Genomic DNA, 9204 nt, shown 5'->3' on the forward strand with positions numbered 1-9204 from the left:
ATGATTGAAAATCAGCTAGACTCACTCAGGAATGATTCCTGCACAAACGTCAACTAAATATTTGTTGAATGAATGTATAGATGGATAAATGAATGTATTCCTCCACCGAAGCCTATAGGATTCAAATTTGTGCCTCCAGAAAAAATTTGGCCACACAAAATTTCACGCAAATGAAACGTCACACAAATTCTTAAAACTGCAAATTTTAAATCCTCACAGGACAAGGGCCTACGCCATCTATTCTGGGGACCGTAATTTAAGAGGTTGATGTCTATAAGAGAAAAGAAATGGATGAGAAATCTGATGTTTAGCTGGGAGAAGTTTTAAAAGAGACCTGAAAATTTTCTTCAACACACAGGAGGAAGATAAATTAAACACATTTTGTGTAACTAAAACCGAGGAGTTGATGGCTGAGAGATGGATTTTATTTTATTTTTTATTATTAATTTTTGGCTGTGCCACGCAACTTGGGGGATCTTAGTGCCCCAACCAGGGATCAAACCCAGGCCCCAGTCCTAACCACTGGACCACCAGGGAATTCCCTGGGAGGTAGATTTTAATCCCAAAGTCAATCCTGAAGCTGGACCAGGTGCCCCTCTTCTCCATTCCCACACGTCCATAACACACTGTACATGGGCCACTCTAACACTACTACACCCTATTGTGATTATTGCTTTTTAAAAATGTGTTCCTGGCTAAATTGTGCACGTTTTGGTTTTAGAGAGCAAGACAAAATAGGATAAAGATGTCAACTATTTCTAAATTCATCTACAATCTCACTACAATCCCATTTCAAATGTAGATAGGTTTTCCTCTTCCATCCTCTTATTGTTTTGAACTTGAAAAAAGAAATGTGTCTGAAATCAATTTGGAAGAAAAGATGTGAAAATTGTCAAGAAAATTCTAAAAATAAAGGGGAAGAATAAAGCTATCGCATTAAACTGTATCTACAGTAACTAAAATACTTTGATTCTGATGTCCAAATAGGCAGATCAATGGAAAATAGTGGTGTCTAGATGAATCAATATAAAAGAATAAAATGCATCAACAAGTAGTGAAGGGGGAAAATGTTTGAGATACCCAGTTACACACAGCATTTATATTTGCGGGGAAAACTACACAAATAAAAAAATGTGTGTGTGTGCATGTGTGTAGACTAGGGTGGGATTTATTCAAGAAAACTTTGTGATTTACTTTCATTGAGAACCAGGGTGGGGCAGACCTGGGGTTAGGAAGTGAAAATGGACGAGATGGGCACTGTTATTTTCACTTTATTCACTTCTGTATTTTTGGAAATATTTTTATATATTGCACATATGGTTTTTAATAAATTACAGAGAAAAAAGAGGAAAGGGGAGAAAGGAGAGAAAAAGGCACAGAAATCACAGAGAATGGAAGAAACTAAGGATGGGCTTTGAAGTCATAATGACAGGTAACTTCTCTAAGCCTCACTTTTTTTCCTATAAGATAGGTATCATAACATCTCCTTCACAGAGTAGTTTTAAGCATTTAATGAAATAACTTATGTAAAGGGCTTAGCCCATCATAATCAAGCATTATACAACATCTATAATAATTATAATTTGCTACTACTAGTTACTATTATTTATAGTCCAAGAAATGTGCAGTTGGAAAGTTATAAGAACACCCCAAATTCCTTCACAATAACCTGGAGGTTAAGCTCAGGGAAGAAGGTGGCTATGAGATTATAACCAGGAAAGCTTTAATCTAATCAACTGCATGGCGCTCTGTCTGAAGAAAGAATGTGTTAATTGAAGTAGGAATATGATCCATATGGAAACTACAAAAGGATCTATTAGGAGAAATGAGAGAGGGTTTCATCTGTTGGGAGATGGCTGCTGATTGAAACAACCCTGGGATTAAATCTTAACTCCCTGGATAGATTTTGCTTTAGAGCAAGACTACTACTCTGACTAATCAACACATTGGCTTTTACATGGATTATTTTGGTGTAGACATCAGCCTCTCTTGAGTTCAGTTTGTGTGAGGATCTTTGACAGTCTGATCTCATCTAGGCAGACAGAAGACAATTTTTGGATCTAAAAGCTGAGGTCCAAACCCTAGAACTTTATGATCTCCTACAAACAAGCTTTTGTGCTATGGGCCTGATATGAATGAAGGGAAAGCAGTTTTCTGTTTTGGAGAATTAAAACTTCAGCATGAATGAACAAGTGGATGGATGAATGAATACATTAGTACTGGAAGGAGTTGTCATATAGAACTGTAAACTCCGCATCATTGTGTTATTTTTACACATGGGATTGCTTCTCCCTTGTTTCTAGTTGACCGTGCTATCCGGATGATCAACAACCCCTGCAGGAGCTGATAGCTGTCAACCTCTTCATCTTCTTCTTGCCACTTTCCCTCACCCACTGCACTCCAGCCTTCCTGGCCTTCCCCATTCCAGAATGCAATGCCGCTGGCTCTCTGCCTGGCTCTTGTCTTCCCCTTACTTTACATCCCAACTCAGCAGTCACTTCCTTAGAGCCTGGGATCAGTCTCCCCAGTGCCTCTTCCAATTTCTCTATGTAAAGTAATCACCTTCCCACCCCCAGCACCACCACATTATTTTCCATCCCAGCATTCAGCATCCTATATATTTTATGGAATATCTTAGTTCTTATCTGCTGAGAAGCAGATGCCTAGATGGGATTAAACATACAAGAGATTCACTGGGAGAATTGCCTGTGATGGATAAAGGGAGAGGGAGCGAGAGGAAGTGAGGAGAGCCACCAGCTACAGTCTGACAGCCCTGAAAGGGAGAGCGAAGGAAGGAGACATGAGTAGGAAGAGTCATGAAGCGCAGCACAGTTCAGAGAAAGTTTTAGCCAGGACTACGGGAAATCTTCCACCCAAAGTCACCTGTTGGGGGAATCCTAGCTCTTGAAGGAACAGGCTTTCATCAGCACCCGCCACCATGCTCAGTTATGGGTTGGGAGCCCACAGGTTAGGCCTTGGTGCAAGCCCAATGGCAGGTCCAGAATGGCAGCAGCTGGGACCACCAGTCACTTACACTCCTTGTGGTTAATCATTTGAGAAGTGCATTTTCATGGTTGTCAGATTCTCTGAACTGAAGGTTTGTGTCCCTCCCAAACTCATATGTTAAAGTCCTAACCCCCATTATGATGAAATTCGGAGGTAGGACCTTTGGGAAGTATTAGGTTTAGATGATGTCTTGAGAGTAGAACCCCATGATGGGATTAACCCTTATAAGAAGAGGAAGAGACCAGAGCACTCTCTGTCTCTCTCCCTCTCTCCCTCTTTCTCTCCTTCTCTCCATTATGTGAAGATACAGCAAGAAGTCTACCCTCTGTAAACTAAGAAGTGGGCTCTCACGAGATCCTGAATCTCCTGGCACCTTGATGTTGGACTTCCCAGCCTCCAGAACTGTGAAAAATAAATGTTTGTTGTTGAAGCCGCCCAGGCTCTTCTAGGATAGGGGGGGGTCCCAATGTAGCTGACATGCCACCAAATGGCTAGATGTTCTCCTCGAGGAATATTCCATATTAGGGCTCAGCATTGGTCTCTATTGCTGACAGGTTGGACATTCACAGGCAACAAAAGCTAGTTTGGCCTTGATAAACAGTGAGTCCTCTGGGCCCTCCAACCCAACATATATAACATATCCATCCATTCCATCACGCCCACTTCCCTCAGTCTTCTTATTCCTTCCTCGACCACCTGCCAGGGTAACTCAGGCATCGCACTTTGCTTGGCTTCGTCCAGCAATTTCTCCAGGCTTCTAAGAAACCACCTTGTTCCCTAGGGCCCTTGCTAAGGTGTTAAAGCAGTGTCCTGAGAAAATGTCTCTAAAGCAATAAATTCCTGTTTATCCTGCCTTTCATTTTACCCTATTGATCAAGCACCATCAACATTCAATTCCAGGGGTACTCCCCTGGTTTCTGCTGGTACATGCTGGCTAATTCTTGCAACACCTTTAGGAAATAATCTCTTTCTTCCCTTGTCAGGCACAGCACATTCCTAGCCAGGTCTGCTAGGGAAGTAACCCTAGTTATGGGCTTGGCAACCAGAGAGGAGGTGGGGCAGCTCCTGAGGAGGGCACTTGTGGCCCCTGAGAATGAGGCACTGCAGGGAAAGTGCTGGCCCTTCTTAGATATATTAGTTTTTAATCACTGCCTAAGAAATTGTCACACACTGGTAGCTTAAAACAGCACACATGTATTATCTCACAGTTCCCATGGGTAGGGAGTCTTTGCACCACTTAGCTGGGTCCTCCACTCAGTGATTCACCAGGCAGCAATCAAGGTGTTGGCTGGGCTGTGTTCTTTTCTGGAGCTCAGGATCCTCTTCTAAGCTCACATGGTTTTTGGCAGAATTCGGTTCCTTGTGGCTGTAGGACAGAGGTACTCATTTTTATGCTGGCCTTAAAAATGTCAGCCAGGGGCCATTCTCAGCTCCTAGAGGTGCCCCCAAGTTCCGGGCCACACGTGCCTCTCATGAGCCCTTTCACAACCAGGCAGCTTCCTTCTTCAGACCCTCCAGATAACTCTCTTATCTCCAGGAGGATCCAAGGCCCTCTTTTAAGGGTTTTCACCTGATTAAATCAGGCCTAACCAGGATAATCTCCCTCTTGATTAAGTCAAAGTCAATGGATTTGGGAAATGAATTACATCTGCAAAATCCCTTCACCTTTGCTATATTCTATTGCCTGCAAGCTAGCCACAAGTTCTGCCTGCACTCAAGAGAGGAAATATCCACAAGGCCATGACTCACTGGGGTCACGTTAAGGTGTGTCTGCACATTAGGGAGGTGAGGGTCACCACAGGAGCATGGTGGTGGATCCAGAGGAGCAGCAGCTTTTGTCAATTATGGTCCCTGCAGCGGGAGACCTAAGCAGCACATTTTCATGGCTATTATCACAATAATCATTATGGTATTAACTCAATCTGAAACTCATGAATTTGATAATGGATTATATGTTTATTTTCTTCTCTACTGGACTATTAGTTCTTGCAGGGGTAAGGACTAAATCTATCCTTTACTCTTATATCATTGCCTAGCCCTCTCATGGCCTAGCACACTGCTTTTGTACATAGCAGATTTTCAAGATATTTGTTAAATGAATAAATAGCTTCAGTAGCAGCAGCCATTTTATTCTGACACTGTCCCCTGACCAGATTTAACTCATCTAAGGGTGACATCCTGACCCAAGCTAAGCCAATGGGTCTCTTCCCTAAAATTTTGAGTTGAGGCTGACAGATGATTGGGCTAGCCGCACTCTGGGTGGCTGAACAGTAACTGATAATATTCTCCAGAATGTCTTCTGCCTTGTGGACCAAGGAGCAGTCAGTCTGAGGCATGGAGGACATGCTGCAGATGCGCCAACAGAAATAGAGAGAAAGGAACCCTGCAGATACATGTTTCTCCTAGGACCTCTTCCCTATCAAGAGGTTCCACGGTGTTCTTCTCCCAAATTTCCCTGTTTTGCTTAAAGTAGTTGGAGTTGGATTTGGGGTCTTATGTAATATGCTCTGGAGGTTAGAACATAGGCCAGCTAGCAGCTCCCCACAGCCTTAGTTCGTGAAGCTGTGATATGGGGAAAGGGGGTGGTGTTAAGGAATGAGAGGAGCCTTTTTTTTTTGGTATATGAACAGTTCCTTAATCAAATTTTAAATATGCTGATGGCCTATTCAATGGTAAGAACTTTTATACAGTGAATAACAACACCTCATGGCCCGCCCCCGCCCCCAGGGATTTGTTCTGGAAATTTAAAGTTTCTGCTATACTGTGTGCTGGAGTAGAAGTTGCATTCTAATGGGGCTGCATGGGCTTTCTGATGAGAATATCTCTTCTTTGGTAACATTCTACTGAATTTGGGGGTTCAGAGCCTTCGGCATCTGGCTTTGTTTAATGTCTTCTTCCTGCTGTAGTGCCTATTTGGAGGCCCTGTATTTCTTGGCAGCTGTGCTGTTCTGACATCATTTTAAGTCAATTAAAATTATTAGTGTAGTTTTATTTTTTTTTAATTTTTTTAAACATCTTTACTGGAGTATAATTGCTTCACAATGTTGCGTTAGTTTCTGCTGTATAACAAAGTGAATCAGCTGTACATATACATATATCCCCATATCCCCTCCCTCTTGCATCTCCCTCCTACCCTCCCTATCCCACCCCTCTAGGTGGGCACAAAGCACCGAGCTGATCTCCCTGTGCTATGGGGCTGCTTCCCACTAGCTATCTATTTTATACATTTGGTAGTGTATATATGTCCATGCCACTCTCTCACTTTGTCCCAGCTTCCCCTTCCCCTTCCTGTGTCCTCAAGTCCATTCTCTACAACTGCGTCTTTATTTCTGTCCTGCCCCTAGGTTCTTCAGAACCTTTTTTTCTTTTTTTTAGATTCCATATATATGTGTTAGCATACAGTATTTGTTTTTCTCTTTGTGATTTACTTCACTCTGTATGACAGACTCTAGGTCCATCCACCTCACTACAAATAACTCTATTTCATTTCTTTTTATGGCTGAGTAATATTCCATTGTATATATGTGCCACATCTTCTTTAACCATTCATCTGTCGATGGACACTTAGGTTGCTTCCATGTCCTGGCTATTGTAAATAGTGCTGCAATGAACATTGTGGTACATGATTCTTTTTGAATTATGGTTTTCTCAGGGTATATGCTCAGTAGTGGGATTGCTGGGTCATATGGTAGTTCTATATTTAGTTTTTTAAGGAACCTCCATACTGTTCTCCATAGTGGCTGTATCAATTTACATTCCCACCAACAGTGCAAGAGGGTTCCCTTTTCTCCACACCCTCTCCAGCATTTATTGTTTGTAGATTTTTTGATGATGGCCATCCTGACCGGTGTGAGATGATATCTCATTGCAGTTTTGATTTACATTTCTCTAATGATTAGTGATGTTGAGCATCCTTTCATGTATTTGTTGGCAATCTGTATATCTTCTTTGGAGAAATGTCTATTTAGGTCTTTTGTCCATTTTTGGATTGGGTTGTTTGTTTTTTTGATATTGAGCTGCATGAGCTGCTTGTATATTTTGGAGATTAATCCTCTGTCAGTTTCTTTGTTTGCAAATATTTTCTCCCATTCTGAGGGTTGTCTTTTCGTCTTGTTTATGGTTTCCTTTGCTGTGCAACAGCTTTTAAGTTTCATTAGGTCCCATTTGTTTATTTTTGTTTTTAGTTCCATTTCTCTAGGAGGTGGGTCAAAAAGGATCTTGCTGTGATTTATGTCATAGAGTGTTCTGCCTATGTTTGAGAGGAGCCTTTTAGAAACAGCTAAACCTTGCTCTCCAGCAATGAGGCTGGTTACAAAGGACAGAGGCTGGGGATTCTGCCCCAAAGAGGAGCTGGCTGGAGCCCCTCAGCAGCAGGAGCTAATGTATAGAGTGTGAAGCAGCTGCTTTGGGGAAACCAGAAGTATTGTTACCACTCTAAGTTGCGTGGCTCAACCCGTGCCATCCAGTCAGGCAGAGAGATTAGCCGGTCATGGGAGGGGTCAAGTACTCTTTCCACTGAAGTCTCCTTGGGACACCACTTAAGTCAATGGATGCAAATGGACATTTGCTGGTTATTCTGTAATAAATTCATTTATACTTTAGTAATCACTGTTAATGTGAAATAAAGGTGGTTCCAATGCAAGGAAGAGGGTCTGGATGCTGATGAGCATAAAAACGGACTGAGGGTTGTTGCAGAGGACAGGAGACGAGAGGAGTAGAATGGGGCAGAAACAGGAGAATTCTGTAGAATAGAATGATGAATGCGAGAATAGAAAGTTTTGGCAAAATTTTAGGAGGTGTAAGTGGGTATCCAACGATAGGAGGAAAGATGAAAGGGATAGAAAGATAGTCTATTTATTCCCCTGGGAAAGAGGATAGAGAAACAGGTATTTATTTAATCATTCATATTTTTTCAGCAAAAATCCATGGGCATCTACTCTGTGCCAGCCACTTTTCAGATACTGATGACACAGTGGCAAATAAGAGCAGCAGAGACCTTCCCTTCACAGAGTTAACTTTCTTGTGGCTCTACTTGGACAGAGCATCACTCGTCACCACTCTTTCTCCATGGTTAGGGAAGGACTGACTTCATTAGCACTCGGGTGGGCACACAGATCTCTCCCCCAACCCCTGATGCCATCCTTAGAAAAGCACTGAGTGTGGAGCGAGGGCTGGGATGAGGAGACCCTGCAGCATACTAAAGGCTCAATCATGAGGAGACAAGCAAGAGAAGGAAGGAGAACGGCCCTTACATTGGGATCAGGCCCACTGTGGCAGACATGGCGGGCTGACCACTGCAATTCACACTTCCCTCAAAGCAGAGATGCAGCTGCTCAGCCAGAGACTACAGTTCCCTTTGTATCTAAATGTGGCCATTGGAATGGTTGCCACAGGAATAGGAAGACCAGTGATGTATGTTACTTCCAGGCCAGGACTTTCTAAAATATCATAGACTCAACTTTCATATTTTAACATTCTACATACTCTTATTTGATTATCCCCAACTATATGACACCAGGTTCATTCCATTATTATTTATATGATGATGTAATAAAAAATTTCAAATAATTTTTCATACCTTTACTATATTAAATTTTATTATGAAATATAGCATGTGTATATTTTTAAATTACTACTAATAACTTTCAAAAAGAATATGTATATACTCATTCCTTAACCAACAAAGATGCATGGGATTCCAACAAAAAGCAAACAACAATCTCCACTGAAGATAAACTCACACACAAAAATTACAAATCACACACAGGCAGCAATCTGCTGTGAAAAGAGAGTCAGCAGAAACATCAAACAGGGACATGAGATAATGCAACATATTGAAAGAGATAATAAATCAGCTACATTTAAAATTATGAAAGAGATAAGATATGGAATAAAAACCATGAGGGAAAAAAAAAGAATCTGTGGGGAGAGGGAACACAAAGAATTAGTAGGAGGGAGGACATGGAGAGAGGAGGGGACCATTTTAGTTAGGTAATTAACTAATCCTAAAAGGACCAGTTTCCGTGCAGATAGAAAAGTAAACAAGACCTAAGAAGACAGGAAGAATCAACAAGTAAAGAGGGTGAAGGGATGAGGAAGATGGGAAGAGAAAACTTAGCACCGAGTTTCTCAGCAGCGAAGGCAAAGCGGCAAACACATTGTACGTATTGCCCAAAAGTCAACAAATATAACAGTTCA

General features: G+C 41.8%; 1 protein-coding gene across 2 annotated transcripts in view; it reads right to left on the bottom strand.

The window, feature by feature from the left end:
* MAML3 (mastermind like transcriptional coactivator 3) overlaps positions 1-9204 on the bottom strand; it is a 614427-nt gene that overhangs the window by 461940 nt on the left and 143283 nt on the right. The gene's annotated exons all lie outside the window — the stretch shown is intronic.

The sequence above is a fragment of the Balaenoptera borealis genome (assembly GCF_965194805.1).
Source record: "Balaenoptera borealis genome assembly, chromosome: 4".
Taxonomy (NCBI): domain Eukaryota; kingdom Metazoa; phylum Chordata; class Mammalia; order Artiodactyla; family Balaenopteridae; genus Balaenoptera; species Balaenoptera borealis.